This window comes from Narcine bancroftii, chromosome 11, assembly GCF_036971445.1.
Source record: "Narcine bancroftii isolate sNarBan1 chromosome 11, sNarBan1.hap1, whole genome shotgun sequence".
In the NCBI taxonomy this organism is placed as follows: Eukaryota; Metazoa; Chordata; class Chondrichthyes; order Torpediniformes; family Narcinidae; genus Narcine; species Narcine bancroftii.
The window spans coordinates 105,517,487-105,543,528 of NC_091479.1; the positions used below are offsets into that span (position 1 = coordinate 105,517,487).

The 26,042-nt window shown below is 44.2% G+C and overlaps 1 protein-coding gene across 21 annotated transcripts in view; it reads left to right on the plus strand.

The window, feature by feature from the left end:
• Positions 1–102: 102 nt before the first annotated feature.
• ppfibp1b (PPFIA binding protein 1b) overlaps positions 103–26,042 on the plus strand; it is a 132,906-nt gene continuing 106,966 nt past the window's right edge. For 19 of the 21 annotated variants that reach the window (XR_011346832.1, XR_011346835.1, XR_011346837.1 and 16 more), the window contains exon 1: positions 103–251. The gene's annotated coding sequence lies outside the window, so the exon portion shown is untranslated. Of the gene's footprint in view, positions 252–9,423; positions 9,520–26,042 lie in introns of all 21 variants that reach the window. The other 2 variants (XR_011346833.1, XR_011346834.1) reach the window with 2 other exon arrangements.

Consider the following 26,042-nt stretch of genomic DNA (forward strand, 5'->3'; position numbering starts at 1 on the left):
ATCACAGATTGGGGCGGGCTTGTCTGAATCCGCCCCTTCGGAGCAGAACGGACCAATCAGCGGACCGGCCAATCGCAGCCGAGAGAGCCGTTGTCACGTGGCGCGGGGTGGGCGGGGTTTGCTGAGGCGGCGGCGGCGGCGGTGAATGAGGGGCCGCTTGGTGTCCCCGACCCGACCGGACCGGACCGGACCGGAGTCCTCACAGCGCCGGGCGCCTGCCGCCTGTCCCGGCAGCAGCAGCAGCAGAGCAGGTAGGGCTCCGGCGCGTCACTGAGAATGCGCGCCCCCCCCCGCCACGACCGCGCGGCCCCCGGGGTCTGCGAGCAGGCGCGCCTCTTGACCTCTCACCCGACGGGGTGAGCGAGGGAACGCGCGTTCCTGGCCACGATCCCTGCGGGGGCGCGGCTGCCTGTCCAAGTCTCAACGTGGAATGCGCGCTCCCGCGGAATGCGCGTCCCCGCACCCCCACCCCGCACCCCCCCACCCCCTCCCGAGCTGCCCGTCGGCTGCGAGGGACTGCGCACACCCGCCCCAGGGGGATCAACGGGAGCGCGTGATCTGGAGCGGGTGCGCGCTTCCCCATGGGGGTGGTGGTGGCTTTATCATGGGGTTGGTCTTCAGTGGGAAGACTGGTACCTATGGGGTGGCCGTGCCCCCCTCCCCCTTCCCTCCCCAGCTCCCGTGCCCCCCTCCCCCTTCCCTCCCCAGCTCCCGTGCCCCCCTCCCCTTCCCTCCCCAGCTCCCGTGCCCCCCTCCCCTTCCCTCCCCAGCTCCCGTGCCCCCCTCCCCTTCCCTCCCCAGCTCCCGTGCCCCCCTCCCCTTCACTCCCCAGCTCCCGTGCCCCCCTCCCCTTCCCTCCCCAGCTCCCGTGCCCCCCTCCCCTTCCCTCCCCAGCTCCCGTGCCCCCCTCCCCTTCCCTCCCCAGCTCCCGTGCCCCCCTCCCCTTCCCTCCCCAGCTCCCGTGCCCCCCTCCCCCTTCCCTCCCCAGCTCCCGTGCCCCCCTCCCCCTTCCCTCCCCAGCTCCCGTGCCCCCCTCCCCCTTCCCTCCCCAGCTCCCGTGCCCCCCTCCCCCTTCCCTCCCCAGCTCCCGTGCCCCCCTCCCCAGCTCCCGTGCCCCCCTCCCCAGCTCCCGTGCCCCCCTCCCCTTCCCTCCCCAGCTCCCGTGCCCCCCTCCCCTTCCCTCCCCAGCTCCCGTGCCCCCCTCCCCTTCCCTCCCCAGCTCCCGTGCCCCCCTCCCCTTCCCTCCCCAGCTCCCGTGCCCCCCTCCCCTTCCCTCCCCAGCTCCCGTGCCCCCCTCCCCTTCCCTCCCCAGCTCCCGTGCCCCCCTCCCCTTCCCTCCCCAGCTCCCGTGCCCCCCTCCCCTTCCCTCCCCAGCTCCCGTGCCCCCCTACCCTTCCCTCCCCAGCTCCCGTGCCCCCCTCCCCTTCCCTCCCCAGCTCCCGTGCCCCCCTCCCCTTCCCTCCCCAGCTCCCGTGCCCCCCTCCCCTTCCCTCCCCAGCTCCCGTGCCCCCCTCCCCTTCCCAGCTCCCGTGCCCCCCTCCCCTTCCCTCCCCAGCTCCCGTGCCCCCCTCCCCTTCCCTCCCCAGCTCCCGTGCCCCCCTCCCCTTCCCTCCCCAGCTCCCGTGCCCCCCTCCCCTTCCCTCCCCAGCTCCCGTGCCCCCCTCCCCTTCCCTCCCCAGCTCCCGTGCCCCCCTCCCCTTCCCTCCCCAGCTCCCGTGCCCCCCTCCCCTTCCCTCCCCAGCTCCCGTGCCCCCCTCCCCTTCCCTCCCCAGCTCCCGTGCCCCCCTCCCCTTCCCTCCCCAGCTCCCGTGCCCCCCTCCCCTTCCCTCCCCAGCTCCCGTGCCCCCCTCCCCTTCCCTCCCCAGCTCCCGTGCCCCCCTCCCCTTCCCTCCCCAGCTCCCGTGCCCCCCTCCCCTTCCCTCCCCAGCTCCCGTGCCCCCCTCCCCTTCCCTCCCCAGCTCCCGTGCCCCCCTCCCCTTCCCTCCCCAGCTCCCGTGCCCCCCTCCCCTTCCCTCCCCAGCTCCCGTGCCCCCCTCCCGTTCCCTCCCCAGCTCCCGTGCCCCCCTCCCCTTCCCTCCCCAGCTCCCGTGCCCCCCTCCCCTTCCCTCCCCAGCTCCCGTGCCCCCTTCCCTCCCCAGCTCCCGTGCCCCCTTCCCTCCCCAGCTCCCGTGCCCCCCTTCCCTCCCCAGCTCCCGTGCCCCCCTCCCCTCCCCTCCCCAGCTCCCGTGCCCCCCTCCCCTCCCCTCCCCAGCTCCCGTGCCCCCCTCCCCTCCCCTCCCCAGCTCCCGTGCCCCCCTCCCCTCCCCTCCCCAGCTCCCGTGCCCCCCTCCCCTCCCCTCCCCAGCTCCCGTGCCCCCCTCCCCTCCCCTCCCCAGCTCCCGTGCCCCCCTCCCCTTCCCTCCCCAGCTCCCGTGCCCCCCTCCCCTTCCCTCCCCAGCTCCCGTGCCCCCCTCCCCTTCCCTCCCCAGCTCCCGTGCCCCCCTCCCCTTCCCTCCCCAGCTCCCGTGCCCCCCTCCCCTTCCCTCCCCAGCTCCCGTGCCCCCCTCCCCTTCCCTCCCCAGCTCCCGTGCCCCCCTCCCCTTCCCTCCCCAGCTCCCGTGCCCCCCTCCCCTTCCCTCCCCAGCTCCCGTGCCCCCCTCCCCTTCCCTCCCCAGCTCCCGTGCCCCCCTCCCCTTCCCAGCTCCCGTGCCCCCCTCCCCTTCCCTCCCCAGCTCCCGTGCCCCCCTCCCCTTCCCTCCCCAGCTCCCGTGCCCCCCTCCCCTTCCCTCCCCAGCTCCCGTGCCCCCCTCCCCTTCCCTCCCCAGCTCCCGTGCCCCCCTCCCCTTCCCTCCCCAGCTCCCGTGCCCCCCTCCCCTTCCCTCCCCAGCTCCCGTGCCCCCCTCCCCTTCCCTCCCCAGCTCCCGTGCCCCCCTCCCCTTCCCTCCCCAGCTCCCGTGCCCCCCTCCCCTTCCCTCCCCAGCTCCCGTGCCCCCCTCCCCTTCCCTCCCCAGCTCCCGTGCCCCCCTCCCCTTCCCTCCCCAGCTCCCGTGCCCCCCTCCCCTTCCCTCCCCAGCTCCCGTGCCCCCCTCCCCTTCCCTCCCCAGCTCCCGTGCCCCCCTCCCCTTCCCTCCCCAGCTCCCGTGCCCCCCTCCCCTTCCCTCCCCAGCTCCCGTGCCCCCCTCCCCTTCCCTCCCCAGCTCCCGTGCCCCCCTCCCCTTCCCTCCCCAGCTCCCGTGCCCCCCTCCCCTTCCCTCCCCAGCTCCCGTGCCCCCCTCCCCTTCCCTCCCCAGCTCCCGTGCCCCCCTCCCCTTCCCTCCCCAGCTCCCGTGCCCCCCTCCCGTTCCCTCCCCAGCTCCCGTGCCCCCCTCCCGTTCCCTCCCCAGCTCCCGTGCCCCCCTCCCCTTCCCTCCCCAGCTCCCGTGCCCCCCTCCCCTTCCCTCCCCAGCTCCCGTGCCCCCCTCCCCTTCCCTCCCCAGCTCCCGTGCCCCCTTCCCTCCCCAGCTCCCGTGCCCCCTTCCCTCCCCAGCTCCCGTGCCCCCTTCCCTCCCCAGCTCCCGTGCCCCCCTTCCCTCCCCAGCTCCCGTGCCCCCCTCCCCTCCCCTCCCCAGCTCCCGTGCCCCCCTCCCCTCCCCTCCCCAGCTCCCGTGCCCCCCTCCCCTCCCCTCCCCAGCTCCCGTGCCCCCCTCCCCTCCCCTCCCCAGCTCCCGTGCCCCCCTCCCCTCCCCTCCCCAGCTCCCGTGCCCCCCTCCCCTTCCCTCCCCAGCTCCCGTGCCCCCCTCCCCTTCCCTCCCCAGCTCCCGTGCCCCCCTCCCCTTCCCTCCCCAGCTCCCGTGCCCCCCTCCCCTTCCCTCCCCAGCTCCCGTGCCCCCCTCCCCTTCCCTCCCCAGCTCCCGTGCCCCCCTCCCGTTCCCTTCCTCTGTGCCAGCTCTCTGCCTGCATGTGGGTTGACTGGAAACATAAGAGTGCCTGTTCTCTGCACACACGCCTTTTACTGTGGGTTTCCTGCAGAATCGTCTTTTACTTAAAATTATAGATATAGTCAGCGCAACCAGTAAAACGACTGGTTAAAGATTATAACCTGTTGCAGATCTGTGTACTGATTCCAGTAAAAACTCCTCAATGGAGCAAAGATACAAATACACAACTGATGTTTCTTCAAGATATGTCCGAATAGTGTCTGGTCTGTACTTTTTGTCGGTGTTGCACTGTCATTTCTGATCTGAGTGAAGCTTTAAACTTGCTGGTGTAATATGTGTGAAGATGAAATATGCTCAGTACAAATGCTGAAACTACAAGGATTTTTTGTGATTCGGACACATCATCTGTGTCTCACATGTTTATGTTATTTCACTTGTAGTTGAAAAGGTTTTACTGTTAATCCTGCAGATATAACAATTGAGACCATTTAAAGGCTTATTCAGTTTACTGATACTTGACCTTCAAAATTATAATTTGAATACTTTACCCTAAAGTACCCTGGGGCACAGTATTGAAATATCCAGGTCTTATTGTGAGGAGCATGTGGCATAACAGACATCGAAATCCTAAAAATGTGACCCATTTTAAAAATTAAAATTACAATTAAATTAAATCTTGTATTTAAACTAAGTTAGGTTAACATTTTGATGGGATTTGTGGTTAGTAAGAAATACAGTCTAGGTATAGGAGCTGTTGTCAAGTTGGAAATTGGTGGAGATGAGTATTTTTGGAAATGTATTTTTACAGAGCCAGTTGCTGCAAGCGAAAATGGACTGAATTATTTCTGTTTAAATGCCAAGTGTCATGGACAATTGACACTGAGATGCTTCTGTTGACTCTGTACCTCACTTTTGCTGACTTCACCTTTTGACTTTTTAATAAAGATACACACAAAAGGAAAGGCAGACACTGTTGTATCGATTATTTCTTCCCTTTGGTATACTATTTCCCAAATGGTTTGAAAGCCAGGCGTGTCTAGCTATTTTCATCATCGGACCATGTTATTTTTGGTAAAGCCATGTAATGGTTCGACAGCATTCCCAGAAGTGTGTGTGGTGATTCTGTCTTACCACATGTGAAGTAAGTTGCACCAGTAAAGTCTTGGGTTGACATTGAAACCTGACTTGTTTACTTTTTTAAAACAATCTCTACCTAGTCAGCCCCCTAAACTTTCCCCTTTCATCCTTAACCCTTTGATTTCTATCTCACCTAGATGCTAACCTTATCAGGAATTCTGACATACTGAAAATAAATACCAGACTGTTGGGTATAGTCTAGTTTTAATTTATATTTCTGAAAAATATGGATCTTGACTATCCTGAGACATTAGGGTGAAAATAAAATAAATCATGTTCTCCAAATCTGAAAGACAAACAGAAAACGCTGGAAACACTCTGAAGGTCAGGCTGCATCTGTGAGCAGGTCTTCAACCTGAAATGTTGGCTGATTAGATGTGAAAAGAGAAACAGGTGATCGCAGTACTGTATCTTTATTCAGACAAAGACATCCAAAGATGGCAAAGGTGGCTTTGGAAGTGGAGGTTTTGATGGTGCGCTCATCACTGTGGGATCACCAGAAGAGCTTGGTTGGTCAACTGGATCTCAGCAGTGCTATTTGTAATGCACTTCTCCACTTAATTTTTTTTTGACTGCCCCCTTTTTCACCAATTCCACTCCTTAGTTATATTTCCTGATACCCTTCCTTACTACGAAGTGCCAAAATGTAGGTTTGTAAATATTTTCCTGAGCTGGGAAGCAAATACTCTGGCTCATAAGCATGAAAGTTGTGATGTGTGAAAATACAAATTTAGTTTTGTAAAGTAGTTCAGCAAAATTAAACTGATCAAGATTTGGTCGACAATATGGATAAAAGAAGCAAATCAGAATATTACAGGTTTCATATCAAAACTGAGTTGTAACTCACTCCTCAAAATCCAGCCTGTTCATTTCACTAACCTGCTTTACTCTTCAGCTTTCTCCAACATGTACTGTCAACTTACAGCATTCTGTGGTATACAAAGGGCTGATCCAGCCTCATCCAAAAAAAACACACATTTTATCACAAATCTTGAACAGTTCATTGCTGCACAATGTGCTCTGATTGCTGCATTCAAAAATTGGCTTGCAGCCTGCCTGTGCAGGTTGTAGCAAAAAACTCCCCCCCCCCCCCCCCCCATAACTGCATTATTGACAAAAACACTCAAGTATTTTACTATAACTTGAAACAAAACCTTTTGAAAAATTGAGAGTCTGATCATTTCTCAATGAAGCAGGCAAACTTGCTTTAGGAGTTTACTTATCATCTGATTGTACAAGTACAATCAGATGTTCTCTGGTCCTCAGTGTAAATCACTGCAAACAAACATAACATGTAGCACACATGCAGACAAATGACACATATGCATGGTATGTATATAACAATATTAAATAAATACTATTGTTAAATAATAGTCACAGAGGCTTTGAGTAGTTCATCAGTCTCACTTTTGTCATAGAATCACTAATTTTGCATAGAAACAGGCCATTCAGCACAGGTATCCATTGCCAGCTAGTAGGCACCCATCAGCATTAATCCCATCTTCCAGTCTTTGGCCTAAATCTTTTGGTGCCTGGGTGATTCAAGTGTCTGTCTAAAATGTTTCCACCACTCTCAGGCAGTACATTCCAAATGCTCACATGCACTGAGTGAATTGGATGATAGAACATACAGCACATTACAAGCCTTTGGCTACTTATATAAACCTACTCAGCAATCTAAAATTTCCATCCCTTACACCCATAACCCTCTTTTTCTTCCATCCATATGCATGTTTGAGTCTTTTAAATGTCTGTTGTATCATCCATCACCACCTCTGGCAATGCATTCCAGGCACCCTCCACTCTATGTTTTTAAAAAAAAAGCCACACCCCTGATGTCTCCTCTGAACTTTTCTCCTCTTACCTTGGTATTTGCTGCTCTCACCCCAGGGAAAAGGTGGTGGCTGCCCACCCTATCTATGTCTCTCATAATCTTGTCGACCTCTATTAAGTCCTCTCCTTTATTCCAAAGAGAAAAGCCCTAGCCTCAGAAAATGCATTCTCCAATCCAGGCAACATTCTGTTAAATCTCCTGTGTACCCTTCTCCGTGACTTCCATATTCTTGTAATGAGGCAACTACAGCTGAACACAATATTCCAAGAGTGGTCTAACCAGAGATCTATAGATCCCTTCAGATCTTCTCTAAATCTCTTGCCCTAAATCTACCTTTGATATGGAGAAGAGTTTCCTACCCTCAAACTTATCTATATCTCACATAATTTTATATACTTGTACCTCAAACATGTCCTGTTTTCCTCTTCACAAATAAAATGGAACATTCCAGATAACCTCTTCTCCAGCACTATCATTCCCATAGTATGGAGACCAGAGTCATGTATGTTAGTCCAGTTTGAGGCCTGGCCAATGTTTTATAAATATGGAGCATAACCTCCTATTGTATTCAGTACCCCACCCAATGAGGGCCAATATCCCAAATAATGCCTTAATCACATTATCGACTTGCAAAGCTACCTTCAAGGATCTTTGGAGTGTGTCTTTGTCTCGAGAAGAATCCTGGAGACACTACCTGATCAGCTGATTGACTGGAAAAAGAAACAGTTAATGTTTCAGGTTGAAGACCCTCCCACGGATATAGCCAGGCTATCTGTGTGTTGCTGGTATTTCTTGTTTTTCAGATTTTTAGTTTGTGCAGGTTTTAGATTTTCACCCTGCTATCAGAATGGTCAATGTCCACATTTTTCTGAAATAGAACACAGCATCTCAGCCGTTAACAGTTCATTCATCCCAACAGAAACACTCATAGACCACCTCTGCACATTGCTTCAGTGGCCCATTCCACACCAAACAGCAATGGAGGGCAGGGGCTGTTTCAGGTTCCCAACACAGCAAAACATAGTCCACTCGAGTGATTTTTTTTAAAAAAGTACCCGTGAAGTTAAGCAATTAGTTAGTAAGGTCAATGGCAGTACACTGTTATCCGGAATTCAAGCAACTGGCAAAAAATAATTGAGGAAATAAAGAAATTAAAATAAACATTTAAATAAAAGTTTTAAATTGTAAATTTTTAATTCTTTTTAAAATATTTTGATATTTTTACAATAAAAATTGAACAATTATGAAATGTGCTACAGGACGAGGAAAAAAAGTTTCAATAATAATGATATGTATAAATTCCGAAGCACAATAGCACAGTCATGAAGATACAATGAGAAATAATTTCTAACCCCCTTCACCTAAGCAAGGTTAAGGATCAACATCCAAAAGTCTTGGAGAGGGACAGCACCATGCCAAAATTCCAAATCAACACCAACTTTTTTTAAATATTTTTTTTATTTTTCACACTGTGAACCACATCAACCAAAATATGTACAAAAGTTTCTCATTAAATATACACAGTGGCTTTTTCCACCTTCCCACCCCCCTCCAGAACCAATAAATAGTCAACATATACAATAAAACCATAAAACAATGTCTTCACACAAAGGAAAAACAAACAAGAAAAATATGTCATCTACTTTTGCACACTAAATCAAATCATTTTGTCTTCTTCTCATTTTAGGGGATGGAGGTCTGATTTATCTTCTTATCATTTTAGAGGATGGAGGTCTGAGGCAGGCCCTCTCAATGAGGGGGATATCAATACTAACTCTTAAGGTTACGATAGTGGTCCATGAATGAGCCCATATTGTTTGAAATTTAATATTTGAATCAATGATAGCATATCTAATTTTTTCCAGATTTAAACAAGACATCCCTTGGCCATTGTGCATTTGTAAATGTTTCCATTTAATCAAAATTGCTCGTCTGGCCATCAACGAAGAAAAAGATAGAATGTGACATTAAATTGAAGTTTGTAAAACATCATCGTATCAGAGTGTTCCAAAAAGAGCTATTAAAGGATTAGATTCGAGTTTTAAATTGAGATTTACTGATAATGTTTGAAAAATTTCCCTCCAAAATTTTTCTAAGCTAGGGCAGGTCCAGAACATGCGAATTAAAGGAGGCATCAGCTGTTTTACATTTGTCACATCAGGGATTTATTTAAACATACAGCACAGTAACAGGCCATTTTGGCCCACGAGCCTGGGCTGCCCAATTTACACCCTACATCCCCGGTACATTTTGAAGGGTGGGAGGAAACCGGAGCCTTCATGGAAAATCCACGCAGACACTGGGAGAACGAACAAACTCCTTCCAGACAGTGGGATTTTAACCCGGGTCCCGATCACTGGTGCTGGCTAGCCACTGTGGCAACCATGCTGTCCACATAGCAGTAAACATTCTCTGGCATTGCCCTGGTTGAAGAGTCTATTGATACTGCTTGCTGCTGGGGTGTCTCCTTATCCCTGCTTAGTAAGAGTCCTTATTGGTATATTAGTAAGGCTTTATCTGTAAATGGGTTTAATAATGATGTTATTCATCTTTCAGGCAGCTCTATGGCTCTGCCGGGGAGGAACCTACAGATGCAGCAATGGTTAAATGTTTTCTAAGATTGTGACTGAAAATCAAGTAAAATGCTTTAAGGTTTATGTATTCAAGCAATTTAAATTTGTTCAATCTAAGTATAGATTAGTATTTTTGTCTTTTTAAACTGTTTATTCTTAATGCAGGTGTATTGGGCATTAGAAGAGTGAGTCTCAAGCAACTGGAAATCTCACTTATCTACCAATCTCCATAGGTGCCAGATACCAGGGTTTTACTATTATTAGTTAGACAGACTACAGTTCACAGTTCTGCACTCCCTATTTCCCTATTTAAGAAAGGATATATTAGTACTGGAAGCAGTGCAAAAAGATTGATTGTTCTAGTTTCTCAGATGAGAGGATTGAACGAACATGAGTGGGTAAATAAGTTGGATTTGTGTTATTTGGAGCACATGGTAGTTGGATTTTCAGTTACTGAGAGAATGAAAACCTTCCTGCTCTCAGACTGGGCAAGGTAGGGCAAGAGGAACATTTATACTGCGGGCAACTTTAAAGTTAGTAGTAGTTTTGGAGATTATCATTTGTCTGCTGTGAATATAATTATCTTTAAATAAATTTGAGTGCTTGAGTTCCTAAAAAAAAAACTATTTCCATGTGTAAACATTTCCAATTTTAATTGCACACCATCTGCTCTGTAATATGTTGAGTGCAATGTTAATTGATTTTCTCACATTTTGTTCCACACTGATAATGTTAAATGACACAAAATTTCTTTGCACTAATGTATAAATTTATTCAGTAATATGATTCCTGCATTCTTTGGAAAATACATATTTTAGAAGCAAATGAAATCTATACATTGCTGCTTAGATGTTGGATCGTACTAATTATTTATTTATTAAATAAGTTCAATGTCCAACAAGGTCAGGTCAGGTACAGCAATGAGCTCTCTGAATCCTTCTCCATTAACAATGGCGTGAAGCAAGGCTGCGTTCTCGCACCAACTCTCTTTTCAATCTTCTTCAGCATGATGCTGAAACAAGCCAAGAAAGACCTCAACAATGAAGACGCTGTTTACATCCGGTACCGCACAGATGGCAGTCTCTTCAATCTGAGGCGCCTGCAAGCTCACGCCAAGACACAAGAGCAACTTGTCCGTGAACTACTCTTTGCAGACGATGCAGCTTTAGTTGCCCATTCTGAGCCAGCTCTTCGGCGCTTGACATCCTGTTTTGCGGAAACTGCCAAAATGTTTGGCCTGGAAGTCAGCCTGAAGAAAACCGAGGTCCTCCATCAGCCAGCTCCCCACCATGACTACCAGCCCCCCCACATCTCCATCGGGCACACAAAACTCAAAACGGTCAACCAGTTTACCTATCTCGGCTGCACCATTTCATCGGATGCAAGGATCGACAACGAGATAGGCAACAGACTCGCCAAGGCAAATAGTGCCTTTGGAAGACTACACAAAAGAGTCTAGAAAAACAACCAATTGAAAAACCTCACAAAAATTAGCGTATACAGAGCCGTTGTCATACCCACACTCCTGTTCGGCTCTGAATCATGGGTCCTCTACCGGCATCACCTACGGCTCCTAGAACACTTCCACCAGCGTTGTCTCCGCTCCATCCTCAACATTCATTGGAGCGCCTTCACCCCTAACATCAAAGTACTCGAGATGGCAGAGGCCGACAGCATCAAATCCATGCTGCTGAAGATCCAGCTGCGCTGGGTAGGTCACGTCTCCAGAATGGAGGACCATCGCCTTCCCAAGATCGTGTTCTATGGCGAGCTCTCCACTGGCCACCTTGACAGAGGTGCACCAAAGAAAAGGTACAAGGACTGCCTAAAGAAATCTCTTGGTGCCTGCCACATTGACCACCGCCAGTGGGCTGATCTCACCTCAAACCGTGCATCTTGGCGCCTCACAGTTCGGCGGGCAGCAACCTCCTTTGAAGAAGACCGCAGAGCCCACCTCACTGACAAAAGGCAAAGGAGGAAAAACCCAACACCCAACCCACCAATTTTCCCCTGCAACCGTGTCTGCCTGTCCCGCATCGGACTTGTCAGCCACAAACGAGCCTGCAGCTGACGTGGACATTACCCCTCCATAAATCTTCATCTGCGAAGCCAAGCCAAAGAAAGGAAGAAGAAGAAATAAGTTCAATTCTTCTCAAAATTTTCATTGAAAGATTCCTATTAGAACACTAAAATTAGCATTGGGTACAAGTATGCAGAAGGTATCATTGATAAAGCAGGGCACGGGAGAATCAAACTTTCATTACTCAAAATAACCGTAACAGGACAAGAACTGATTATAGATTAACCTATTCCATCTAAGGCAGAACTCTTCACCTCTGATCCACTTATCTGTGAAATTCATTTATGACACTCCGCCAGAAATTTGTTGATGCTTAGAAATACGGTGATATAATGTACAAAGTGGTTTGTTTTTGAAATTTTCCTTCAGCTATTTGCTAGAATTTTTTTAGACATTTTTATGAAAAAAATGAATTATTTAAATGGTTCTTACTTGACTGGATTCCCCATAGTTGGCTAATCTAGACGATTGTCACATGGGACTCACACAATGACTTGTGTAGTTTGGATTCAAAATGGTCTTCTTGGAAGATAAAATAATGGTGGAAGAGTGTTATTGAGAACCAGAGATTTATGAGCAGTGGTGTTCTGCAAGGATCAGTGCTGCTTCTTTGTAATATATAAGAATTACCTGGAAGAAAATATTGTGGCCTGATTAGAGTAAGTTTATGGACTACTTAAATTGTTGTTGTGGTTAATGATGAAGGTTGTCAAAAAGGTACACAAGATGGAGTTCAATTAGAAATTTAGGTGGAGAAATGCCAGACCAAGTTCATTCAAACAATTGAGGAGGGACATTTTGGGAAGTCAAATGCAATTGGAAAGCGTACAGTAAATTGATGAATGAAGTGTCCTGGCTCTCGTTCTGAGCTTGCAACATGTTTCCACATCCAGGAAGTTGATGAAAATGAAATCTTTATCTCTTATATTAAATAAAATAGACACAACGGGAAATCTTTAGGATAAGTGACCTGGTTAGTATAGCAGTTAATGCAACACCAGCGATCCTGATTGAGCTCGGTGCTGTGCGCAAGGAGGTTATATGTTCTCGTTTCTGCTCGAGTTTCCTCTGGGTACTCTGGTTTTCTCTTGCCTTCCAAAGCTAGACTGGGAGTTTGTAGGTTAATTGGTTCCCTGGATTTATTTGGGAGGTGCTGGCTCATGGGCCAGAATGCCCTGTTACCATGCTAGGTCTCAAAAAAATCAAGACGCCATACACTGTGGAAAAGTAAGTTACAATAATACTTGCCACATTTCAAATTATTGACCATAATGAAATCACACACGTCTTTGTTATTCCAAGGGCAGTCGCTGTTGTGAATCATAGCTGCTTCTGATTTAAAGTGCAAGTGTAGCTGTGTGTGTGTGTTTAAATCCACTTTAAAATCTTTACCCCTCCATAAATCTTCGTCCGTGAAGCCAAGCCAAAGAAAAGAAAATACGGAACAGAAAAAATCTATATTATGTATACATGTATGTATATATTTTTTCTGTTCCATATTTTTAAATTAATTTATTCTGTTTTAAGTGCCTCTGATTAACAGTTATATAGAAAACAGTTTAAAAAGCCTTTTGATGCACAAGCTATTTCAATAAACATTGGTGCCTGGGGCAGAATCTGTCACTAAAAGCATTGTCCCCACTCTGGTCTCGCCAAATGTATGATGCTGTCGATCAGATCAAACATAGTTCAACCCCAATGAATAATCAAATAAAAGATTAACAGGTGGTTGGAGAAATTTGTGTTGATAAAGATGATCCAGCATAGAATTGTTACAATGCAGGTTATGTTGGACTAATCTGATTAAGATTTTGATGAAAAGAGTTACAAGATTGATGAAGGGAATAAATTGGTATCATTAAATGAGACACATGGCTTAATTAATAAGATGACTGTTCATAACCTGGACTGTGTAGGATAACATTTTCAACTTATCATAAGATCATTAGTAATATGGTAAAATGTAGAAGATTGTATTAGTCTATAGCAAGACAAATCATCCGGTTTAATTGAAATGTGAAGTCATGCTGGCAGAATGAGAGACCATATAAAGTTTATGGCACAATCTTAAAGGGTGTGCAGTAAGAGAGGAGCTTGGAAGGATGTCATTAATCTCTTGTGCTGAGTGATCAATTGGTGACGTTTATGGGATCTTTGGATTCAGAAAAAGAAATATAACATAGAATGGTAAGAAAGTTATCTTGAAAGAAATGCTGCAAATGCAGGAAATGTGAAACAAAAACAAGCACTCAGCAGACCGGGCAGGATCTATGGAAATCTTCTCTCTGATTTGTTTAAGTTCTTCCAATGTTTCTAGTTTTAAATATGGAAGTTGTAGGGAACTCCATTCTTGAATGGATGGCTGAGATTTGGATCTCCATTTGTAAAAACTGAAGGAGAAAGTTGCATTGACATGTTTGTGCTTTTGATTTACTGACCAAGACCAGAACTTGCAATGTTATAATGTTTGCCTTCGTGTCTCAGCCTGCATGCTCCCGATTTGGGTTCATTTCAGTTTTTTTTATATTCTAGTTTACTGCCAACAGTTTTCTAGTATAACCTGGGGGAGTTGATGGGAATGGTGGGAATAGTGGAGGAATTGATTAGCATTAGGGTCTGTTTCCGTGCGGTATCTATTACATTATTACATTACATTACAGTCTCTTCAATCTGAGGCGCCTGCAAGCTCACACCAAGACACAAGAGAAACTTGTCCGTGAACTACTCTTTGCAGATGATGCCGCTTTAGTTGCCCATTCAGAGCCAGCTCTTCAGTGCTTGACGTTCTGCTTTGCGGAAACTGCCAAAATGTTTGGCCTGGAAGTCAGCCTGAAGAAAACTGAGGTCCTCCATCAGCCAGCTCCCCACCATGACTACCAGCCCCCCCACATCTCCATCGGGCACACAAAACTCAAAATGGTCAACCAGTTTACCTATCTCGGCTGCACCATTTCATCAGATGCAAGGATCGACAATGAGATAGACAACAGACTCGCCAAGGCAAATAGCGCCTTTGGAAGACTACACAAAAGAGTCTGGAAAAACAACCAACTGAAAAACCTCACAAAGATAAGCGTATACAGAGCCGTTGTCATACCCACACTCCTGTTCGGCTCCGAATCATGGGTATCTACCGGCACCACCTACGGCTCCTAGAACACTTCCACCAGCGTTGTCTCCGCTCCATCCTCAACATCTATTGGAGCGCTTACACCCCTAACGTCGAAGTACTCGAGATGGCAGAGGTCGACAGCATCGAGTCCACGCTGCTGAAGATCCAGCTGCGCTGGATGGGTCACGTCTCCAGAATGGAGGACCATCGCCTTCCCAAGATCGTGTTATATGGCGAGCTCTCCACTGGCCACCGTGACAGAGGTGCACCAAAGAAAAGGTACAAGGACTGCCTAAAGAAATCTCTTGGTGCCTGCCACATTGACCACCGCCAGTGGGCTGATAACGCCTCAAACCGTGCATCTTGGCGCCTCACAGTTTGGCGGGCAGCAACCTCTTTTGAAGAAGACCGCAGAGCCCACCTCACTGACAAAAGGCAAAGGAGGAAAAACCCAACGCCCAACCCCAACCAACAAATTTTCCCTTGCAACCGCTGCAATCGTGTCTGCCTTTCCCGCATCGGACTTGTCAGCCACAAACGAGCCTGCAGCTGACGTGGACTTTTTACCCCCTCCATAAATCTTCGTCCGCGAAGCCAAGCCAAAGATTCATAAGCAGGTACGAATTTGAGATCAAATGAACTTAGCTTAAATCGCACAAGAGCCCAACAAAGTGGGAACAGGATAGGGCACCAGAGCCCTCAAGCCTGTCCACCATTCAATATAATCATGATTGATATTAAATTGCAGCTTCACTTTTATATAGTCATTCCTAGTTCTAGAGGAAACATTTCTACATCCATCATTTTCAGGAATTTGTTTCAATCAACCCCCCCCCCCCCTCACTCTTCCGAATTCGAATGGATACAGGCCTAGTCTGCTGAACCTTTCCACAGAAGACGACCCTTCCATTCCAGATCTAAGTCCAGCAAATCTTTGAACTTCAAATGCACTAACATCAGTTCATAAAGAATGAGAACCGCTCTCTGCTGAATAACTCCAATTGTGGTTTCAAAAGTGTCCTATATCCCTCCTTCAAAATTCTAGCTTGATGAGTGTAATGCTGGTTCTCCTTTGCAAATTAAATTTGTTTGGCAATATTTTAATGCATTAAGTATGCTAAACTTTGTAATATATTCCAACAGTTCATCAAGCCATGTCTAATAGGGATGAAATATCACAATCGGTATGTGATACGAGTTGGCCCCTTACGTGAAACTCCTGAGGGGTGTTCTGTCATGATTTATCAACATTTCCTTTTGAAAACACTGAAATGCATTGTCAAAGCATTTTTTTCCCTGTGAATGACTTGATGTCAGTCAGTTGACCATGTTTCCCATTGTAGATCAGCAATGTATACAATAGTTTAAGCTTCTGTAATCCATTTAATTAATTCATTCAATACACAAAAGCGCTGGATAAATTTTTTTAGATTTACAAATTTTTTTGCAGATTCATTTCTTTTCACTTTTGATTAATGTGATGTTTGTCTCCTAAAATGTCATACATCCAATTTGTAGCCCCACTTGTAGATCTTTTATTGTAGGTTAAATCTGAGGAATTTGGATCTGAAATGCATTGAAAGATCCTGTGAAAAATAGGCAAGGCAATTTTTGCGAATGTTGCTCTGGCTGACCACCAGCAGATAGCAAATTGGTGTGGTTCTTACCAAGTTAGGGTCTTTTCTGCTTTCATCTGATAATACTGAAATCCTCTGCTCTGGTATGTCTTGCTGAGAGTGGGAATGGGCTGGAGAGGGTGAGGGGAGTGGTGATTTGTACCTGTGTATGGCTGTAACAGTGATATTTTTATGGTGTTACTTTTATGTGTTTTATGCATAATTTTGCTGTGCCAATCACTGTTTTACTGAGAATTGGTTCTGTTAAGTCTCAGGCAGAGCTTTGGGCTTTCACAAAAGTTTGAAAATGGGAATTTGCCAAAACACTGGAATTTTTCAATGTGTTCAAGTGGAAGCCAAAGCAGCTGACATCTGCTCAATGCAACTGCAGTCCAAATTACAAGCTATTTCCCCTTCTGACAGTATATTTTAAAAAACTTTTTCCAAGTTATTATTCATTGTTTCAGTCTTGTGTTCAAATTGAACTCTTTTAAGCCAATGCCATTGTCATAAGTCAAACCTATTGATTTGGATTGTTGTAAATTGTATGATGAGTTCGACATGGCGATTGTTTACAGCTTCTATTGATGCTGACGAAAGATTGAAAGATTTTTTAGGAAATAAATCTAAAAGGTTGAGTTTGTCGTCCAGCCGCTTGGAGATAGTTGACTTGTTTGTATGGTGTAAATTGCTTCTGTACAAATGTGTAGGCTCCAAAGATAACTTTCCAGGAAAAGTTTTTGCTTTTGTGGTTGATCATAACAAATTGTAAGTTCTCATTTCTTTCATTTCTACCTTCAATCCCTTCATTTCTTCTTTCATTTCCACTTTCATTACTTTAATCTGACACATTATTGTTATAGTTAAATCTTCTACTTTGTGAAATCTTAACTCCTTTAATTATCTCCTCTTCCTGTTGTTCTTCTTCATCGTTGCTTGCAGATCCAACCCCTTGTCATCCAGGGATGAAGTGGAGGACCTTGACTTCTCCATAGCTTGTGGCCCTACTCCCAATAGTGCCTTGTGGTTTGCTGTACTGCGCATCTGCATGAATGCAGAAATGAAATGGGAAACTAACAGTGTTAGAGTTTGCAAAAAAAATGAAGAAAAATTTGGATAAAATGGATGAGGAAATAATGGGGGTACATGTTGAAGACAGGGTATCGATTGTGGAAAATACAACTACTGGATTAATCATGGTGAATCAAAAGCTCTTAGAGAATGTGGATGTATTGGAAAACTTTAGTAGAAGGAATAATATTAAAATAGTGGGCCTTCCAGAAGGGAAAGAGGGTCTAGGTTCATTTGTTTTCAGAAATGGATCCTTGAAAATAGGGACTGCAAAATTGAAATTGAAAAGACTCTGAGAGCAAAACTTCTTCCAAACTAGAAGCTGCGTACTATTTTAATCCAATATTTACGTAAAGAGAGAAGGTTCTAAGCCAAGAGAATAGAAAGGCCTGCTTCAACGTGACAGAAATAGAATTTTATTCTGTCCTGATTTGAGCGAAGATTTATTGTAGAGAATAACTTAACTCAGCTAAGAAGGCTCTTTTTGATCATTTGTGCTATGTTACCCTGCGACTTTGAAGATTTTCAAACCGAGAGATCAAAATAAATTTATTTTCTAAATTTACTCAAGCAGAAGAATTTGCCCGGGGGCTCTAGGGTGACCCCAGGCAGTTCCAAGAAGATATTTCACCTCTGCTGGAATGAACTTTTATTTTTCCTGTTTTATTATTATTGGAAAAGAGAAAGTTTGTAAGATGAAAGAAATTGGAATATTTTTTTCTCTTTCTTTTTGATTTCTGGGGTAGTTGTGATTGCTATGGGATTATGTGTGTTACTGTGGTCACAGCCTGCAAAATGGAGGGAGGTAGTGTTGTACGTTATTTAAACAACACTTACAGGGAGGGTTTAGTTATGCTTGTATATAGTTATAAGTGTGGGATTATGTATTTTTTTAGTGTTTTATTGGTTTTTTTTCTATTTGGATTGCTGGAGGAGATGTGTACTGACACATAGGATATTAAACAATGGAATTAGGGGGAGATTTACGGGGGGGGGGTAATGGAAGTAACATGAAAAGAAATGATTATAGTTTTATCAAAATGAGTAAGGTAATTAAATTTGTAAATTTTAATGTTAATGGGTTAAATGGGAATATCACTTGGAATTAAAAAAGAGACTGGGTTGGATATGTAGCTTCTTTTTATTTAATTCTAAGAGAAGAGGTGTGGTAATTTTGGTTTTAAAAAAAAAAGAATCTTCCAATTAAAATTCAGTGTTGTAATGGAGCATGCAGGGAGATATGTAATGGAACGTTGTCAAGAATATTCTTAATTCTTGACTTTAAAATTTGTATGCTCCAAATATTGATGATGAGAAATTTATTCAATAAATATTCTTAATTTAGCAAGAGGCACATGAAAATATTTTAATGGGGGGGATTTTAATTTTTGTTTAGATCCATTGTTGGATAGATCCACTCGAGTAGCGATGGGAACAAAAGCAGCAAAATCTACATTTGTATTAATGAGAGACTTGAATTTAATAGATGTATAAAGGAAGATTCATCCTAAAGAGAAAGATTATTCATTTTATTCAAGACATGACTCTTATTCTAGAATTGATTTATTTTTTAATTTCAGCACAAATGCAAACTAGGATTCTTGAAGCTGATTATAGAGCGAGGATGTTATCTGATCATTCACCTTGGAATTAATAAGAACTGAAGTGTCTGACAAAGCGAAAATGATTATAGGTGGAGATTGAATTCACTATCATTGAAAAGATTTTTTTGAGTTTGTTAGACATTTTGTGATGTAAATTTGAACTCTGTCAATGAAAAGTTTATTATTTGTGATGTTTTGAAAGTGTATCTAAGAGGTCAAATTATAACTTTTACTTCTAAAATTAAAAAGGAGTATATGAGAGAGATTCATCAGTTAGTAAAAGAAATAACAATTTTGGAAAAAATCTTCAAAAATGGGTTTCCGAAGATAAATGTAGGCAATTAATAAAAAAAAAAACTTCAGTATGTACATTACAAATTTACAGAACAGAAAAAGCAACCACAGAATAAAACAAAATGTGAATTAGGTGGAAGATCACAAAGTACTTGGCAGTTAAAAACAGCAGGTTTTGAGAACAATTAATAAGGACACTAATATTAATACTTATAAGCCTCAAGAAATAAATGAATCCTTTAAGAATTTTTATTCAAAATTGTATAGCTTGGAATCTTTAAAAGACAAATAAAATAGATCTATATTTGTCAAAGATAACTTTGCGCAGATTAGGTTTGGAAGAACAAATTGAACTGAGTGTTCTCTTTACTCAGTTACAGGTGAGGGAGGCTATGAGTTCATTACAGAGTAATAAATCTCCAGAAGAGGATGAATTCCTGTTTGAATTTTATAAAGAATTTACAGATTTATTAATTCCTATTTTTATGGATGTATGAGATCAGGCTTCAGAAACTCATACTGTCACAGAATTGTTTTCAATGGCAATAATTATTTTGATACTTAAAAAAAAAAGACAGGAATCCTTTAAAGAGTTGATCTTATAGACCTATTTCACTATTAAATGTAGATTATAAGATTGTTGCAAACATTTTGGCAAATTGAATGACTAAACTGCTATCTAAATTAATAAATATGGATCAGACAGGTTTTTTTTTAAAAAAAACGAGACATTCATCTGAAAATATTGCCAGATTACTTGGTATAATTCACTTAGTGCAAAAAAAAAGAGATTTGAGTGTTGCAGTGGCTCAGATACAGAAAAAGTATTTGATATTTCCAGATTTGTTTATTTTGGCTATAGAACCACTTGCAGAAGTGATTTGGAATTAAGGGATTTTGTGTTGGTCAAGAAGAGCATAAAATTAGTTTATTTGCAGATGATGTTTTAATAAATATGACTGAATCTGAGACTTCATTATGAAAACAATATGTTAAATTGGAAGAATATGGAAAAATTTTGGGTTATAAAATAAATTGGGATAAAAGAGAAATTATGCCACTAACAGAAAGGGACTATAACCAATGCCAAAGGGATACCCAGTTTAAATGGCCAAAAAATGGTATTAAATATTTAGGGATTCATACAGATAATAATTTGAAGAATTTATATAAATTGAATTATTTACCATTACTTTAAAGTTTGAGGATGATTTTTAAAATTGATCGATTTTACCTACAACTTTGGTGGGAAGGGTTAATTGTATTTAGATGAAGATATTTCCAAGACTACAATATATTTTTCAAATATTACCTATTTTAACACTGGAAAAAAATGTTCAAGAATTGAATAAATATGTAAAGAAATTCCTCTGGAAAAGTAAAATGTCAAGAGTTATTCTAGAAAAGTTAATATGAAATTGTGAATTGCGATGTTTACTGCTTCCTAAATTCAAAAACTATTATTGAATGGCACAAATGAAATTTCTTACTTCTGTGACACAATGGGTTAATTAAATATATACTTATAAAAGGGATTAGAATTGGGTTAGCTGTTAGCTTGTATGCATTTCACAGAAACAACCTTGCAATGTCTGAAAGCAGGTGCAAACAGAAGGTTCTGGGCTTCAGCAACATGTGCAAGCACTCCCCAGAAACTGAAACATTTGCAGAGAGTTGGGGCCATGTGTTTTTTGTAAAGCCTGGAAATTTCAACATTTGCAAACTGAAATAAAAAAAAGTGCTTGGAACATCAGGAGGGGAGTGGCAGAGAACAAGAGAGAGGGAGTTAGCAGCAGGAGTCTGAGGAAAAACTGGACAGAAGAGGAGCCTGCTGAAAAGGCTCTCTTTTTCAAGACCGGGCAGAGTTCTGATATGGTAGCCTGAGTGTACTCTCTGCGGAAATCAGGAGTGGCAGCTAGTCTTCCCAGTGTGGCGAAGAGGAGAACTCTGGGAGAAGAACCTGGAAGGAAAACACTTTTTTTGGAAGTTACTCCTGTTTGGGGTGTTCAACAAGTAACAACCATCTCTCTATAACCCTCCACAACTTTCCTGCCTGGTAATTCTAAGTCAAGCACTGAGGTTTGCTTGAATGTAATGACTGTTTGATTCTGTGCACAGGATTGAAGATTACTGGAAACTGTCCTCTTGAAAACATGGAGAGTGGAAGATGGGGCAGTAGAAAGGACTTTCTTGAAAACATTACACACACTTGGGCTTAGATTAGGTTGGGGGGAGGGATTGTGTAAATAACTTGGGGTTGATAAGTGCTGATTTTGTTGTCCTATACTCAGAGAATTAAACTGCTTTGGTGTATTGCTGCTGGTATATGGGGGTCACTGTACTCATAACACTTTTTAAAAAATCCAGCATGGATTAAAATAGAATTGAATAAAATAGGAGAGAGGAAAGCAGAAGAATTCATATACAAATGGGATGCAAAATTGATGGTTGATGATAAAGAGACACCATTGTTGAAGCACCTGATTAATATTTGGAATAAAATAAATTATGAAATTGGTGTAAGAGGATGTATATTGCCTAAAATGCCTTTGACTCAAAATTCCTGTTGCTGTGCTGTAATATTCTCTCTACGATTATTTCTAGATTGATAATGTCTGCTTTCTTGGGACGGTAACTATTCAAGATGCATCACCTTGATTCAGAGGTTCCCAATGACATTATTGGTTTGGAATTTATGTTAATGTATAGGGATACTATTGATTTATACATTAAAATGAGCTGAGCAAAGCATTGGGGAGAACGACAGCCTCAAAGCTCTAACTCGGGTTCAGTTTGTGACCTCTGAAGTTTGCATGTTCTGCTGTGACTGCTTGGGTCTTTAATGGGTTTCCTCTCTTAATCCAAAGTCTTGCTGCAAGATAAACTGGCAGGGATAATTGAGTTTATTATCATCTACATTAATCAATGCACATACTATATGCCTGAAGTTCTTGCTGAAACTAAACGGGTTCTTTTTTTTAAAAAAAAGAACTACTGTTGCCCCAGGAAAAAGCTGCTGTCTGTCCACTCATAATCTCGTTGATCTCTATTAAGTCACCCCTTGTCCTTCGGTCCAAAGAGAAAAGCCCTTGCCTCGTAAGACGTTCTCCAATTCAGGCAACATCCTGTTAACTCTCCTCTGCACTCTCTCCAAGTTGATAGGTTGGTTAAGAAGGCATATGATTTGTTGGCCTTCATTAGTTGGAGATTGAGTTCAAGAATCACATTGTGTTCAAGAAGATGAAGAAGAGATTTTCCAGAATGTTTCCTGGATGAGAGAACATGTCTTATGATGAAAGGTTTAGTGAGTTAGGGCTTTTCTCTTTGAAGCATTGTAGGATGTGAGGTGACTTAAATGGAAGGTTATGTTGAGCATAGATAGGGTGGACAACCAACAAACACTCTTTTCACAAAGCAGTAACTGCCAATATCAGAGGACATTTAAGGTGAGTGGAGGAAAGTTTGGGGAAGATGTCAGAGGTAGATGTTTCTAGTAGTGGGTGCCTAGAATGCACTGTCGGGTATGGTGGTGAATGCTGGTATGATAGGGACATTTTAAAGAAAACAGGGAGATGGATTATTTAAAAAAAAAGGAAGGCGATGTACGGTGAGGGAGGGAAGGGTTCGATTGCTTGTGCAGTGTGTTTAGGTCAGCACAGCATTGTGGGTTGAGGGGCCTGTATTATACTATATTGCTCTATTTTCTAAAAGGAATGTTTATATTTGGTTACAGACCAAATTAAACTGACACAGTTGATGTCAGCGCCAGCAGAGAGACATTGGGAAGGAGAGGAGTGAGAATAGAGGTGGGGAGGGCAGCAGGGTTGGCATAGCGGTTAGAGTAATAATGCCAGCGATCGGGACCAGACCAGGGTTCAAATCCTACGCTCTCTGTAATGAGTTTATATGTTTTCCCTGTGTCTGCATGGGTTTTCTCTGGGGGCTTCGGTTTCCTCCCACTGTTCAAAATGTATTGGGGGTGTTGGTTAATGGTGTGTAAATTGGGTGGCACAGACTCGTGGGCCAAAATGGCCTGTTACCAGCTGTATGTCTAATTTAAAATTAAAATCAATTATGGAACCCAGGTGCAGAACATAGTTGCTGGAAATACTCAGGATCTGTGGGGGTTAAAAAAAATGAGGTAGTCACTGTAGTGATAGAGTGCTCGTGATCCTCCTGACCACTCGAGGGAGTCAGAGAGAGATGTTATGGTTCGGATTTGATGAAGGACATAGCCACACCATGAGGTCATGAGTAATTAATAAAATATAGTTATGAAAGAACCCAAGTTTTATTTATTACAATAAAAGGAACATCACATGGTACCAGGAGTGGGGTTTGGGCATTTCTAAAATTGATTCACCTTGCTCTTGTCTGGCTCCACACCTGCCTTCGACAACTTATCTCCCAGAAAAGTGATTTCCTTCACACCAAACTGACCTTTTGCTCTGTTTAGCTTTAATCCATACTTCTTGTAGCACTTTGATGAGCCTCTCGTTGTGTTGTTCCTATGTGGATCCCAATAGGATCATGTCATCCATGTACTTGCATACCCCATTTATTCCCTTCTATGATGTGCTCTGTGGAACACTTCTGGAGCTGAGGAAATTCAAAAATGCATCATCAGACAGGTACCAGGAGTGTGTATCAGTCAATTTCAGCAGATAAATGGAGAGTGTGAAGGTTCCTGATGCTGTGAATTGGACTGGGAATGTCGACCACAAGTGGCGGTTGTTCAAACAACAGTTTATGCTGTACCTGCAAGCCATTGGACTTTTTAGCAAACTGGATGCACAGAAGATTGCACTGCTACATATCGTGACAGGACCTCAAGCACTAGAGGTTTTCAACGCGTTCATTTTGCCGAGGCAGAAGACCGGGGCAAGTTTGACAAGGTTATCGAGATATTTGATGAACACTTCACCAAAGAAAAGTGAAACGTTAAAGAGGTACTTGTTTTTTGTACGCACAACAGCTGTAACTTCAATACTTAATAGACAAAAGCAAGAACATGCAATTTTGGAAATTGTGTTCGGAATTAGTAATAAGAAAGTGAGACAGGTTACAACTAGAGCTGTGAAGATATGCCACGCTAGTGAAATAGCTCTGCAACACTTGAAAAGGTTCAGTGCAAAAGCCAGTGAAAATGAAGACATAGCCGTGGCCACATAAACAAAGAATGAGACATAAGAAACAACAAAAAGATAGAGACATTCAATTGCAAACGATGTGGCACTCAACATGCTCCGAAACAATGTCCAGCATATGGAAAATTCTAATAAGTGCAAAGGGCAGAATCAAAGCAATGTTTTTCCAAAGAGAAATAAAACAGAAGTGAAAGTGTGTACACTGCTGTAAAACACAAGAGAAGAAACTGCTCTCAGTGATGCACTCTTCATTGACATGATAGTGCAGGAAGATTTTAAACCAACAGACACTGAACAGCCAAGTGTAAACAGAATCAAGCAGGACATATGGGCTGTGTCATTACATACAAATGGAGCAAATGTTCCAATATTCTTTTCAAGCTAGACATGGGCAAAGGTCAATTTGATTAGTGCAATGAAGATAAAGTCAATAATCCATTCAAATCCTGTTCAGCTTAAAGCCTACAATGGACCACACATTGACACAAAAGGTGAAAGTTAAAGAGCACCTAAGCCTAGTCAAGAGGGTGTACCACATAAACAGCGCCAATGCACAGAACCACGTAGAGGAAAAACTGGATCAATTTCCAAGCGGTTTGGTGTTCGACCATTCTCCTATAGGATACAGTTTAAGGAGGACACACAACCCGAAGTGCGTGCCTCAAGTTGGGTTCCAGTGCCACTAAAAGAAAGCTCAGGCAGGAACTCGACCAAATGACATCACTAGGGGTCATAGAGAAAGTGGAGGAGTGCACAGAATTGGTGAATTGAAAGATTTGTGTTTAAAAAGAAGAATGGTGCATGGACCCAAAAGACTTTAATGTCTATATAAAGAGGGAACATCATCAGATTCCAACCAGGGATGAAATTACAAGCGAGATGACTGGAGCAGAGTTTTTCACTGAATTGGACAGTGCTTCTGGCAAATAAAGCTGCAAGATAAGAGCACAAAATACTGAACATTTAATACACCGTGGCTGATACTCCTGTCTGAGGATGCCTTTTGGAATTTCCTCAGCTCCAGAAGTGTTCCACTTGACAATGGAGACATGTAGTGATACAATGCTAGTGATCCTCCTGACCACCAGAGGGAATCAGAGAGGGATGTTGCAGTTCACTTTTGAAGAATATGGCCACACCACAGGGTCATTAGTATTTAATAAAATATAGTTATTATATAAAAAAAAACAAAATTCTTTATTGCTTAAAAGAAACATCACAGTTATTGTTGACACTTTTGCCAGTGCATTCATAAACTGGTTATCCAGAATTGTGCAATTTCGCATTGAAAGTCTACGTCTGCAATCTTCATAGAAGGAAGAGAAGATGTTGTTTCTTAAGCTTGCATGCAACAGAGGTTAGGGTGTGAGTGGAATGGAGAAATGATGTAACAATGACTGGAACGTTAGGGGCTCAAGAGACTGCAGATGCTAGAATGTGGAGCAAAGATGAGAAATGATCAGTTCCAGTAACAGAATAAAGACAAACTGCTGGGAATATGATTTATAGAAGATTAGTTATGTTTGTGGACTAAACAAGATATTGTGCGAAGTGGTCTCCCACTCTGCATTTGGTCTCTCCAGTGTGGAGGAGAGACTAGTGCATGTTTATGGTGTACAGTGAAATTGTAATATTCCACTGCGTATTGTTGAGGGACTGTTAAAATAGAGCAGCAGAA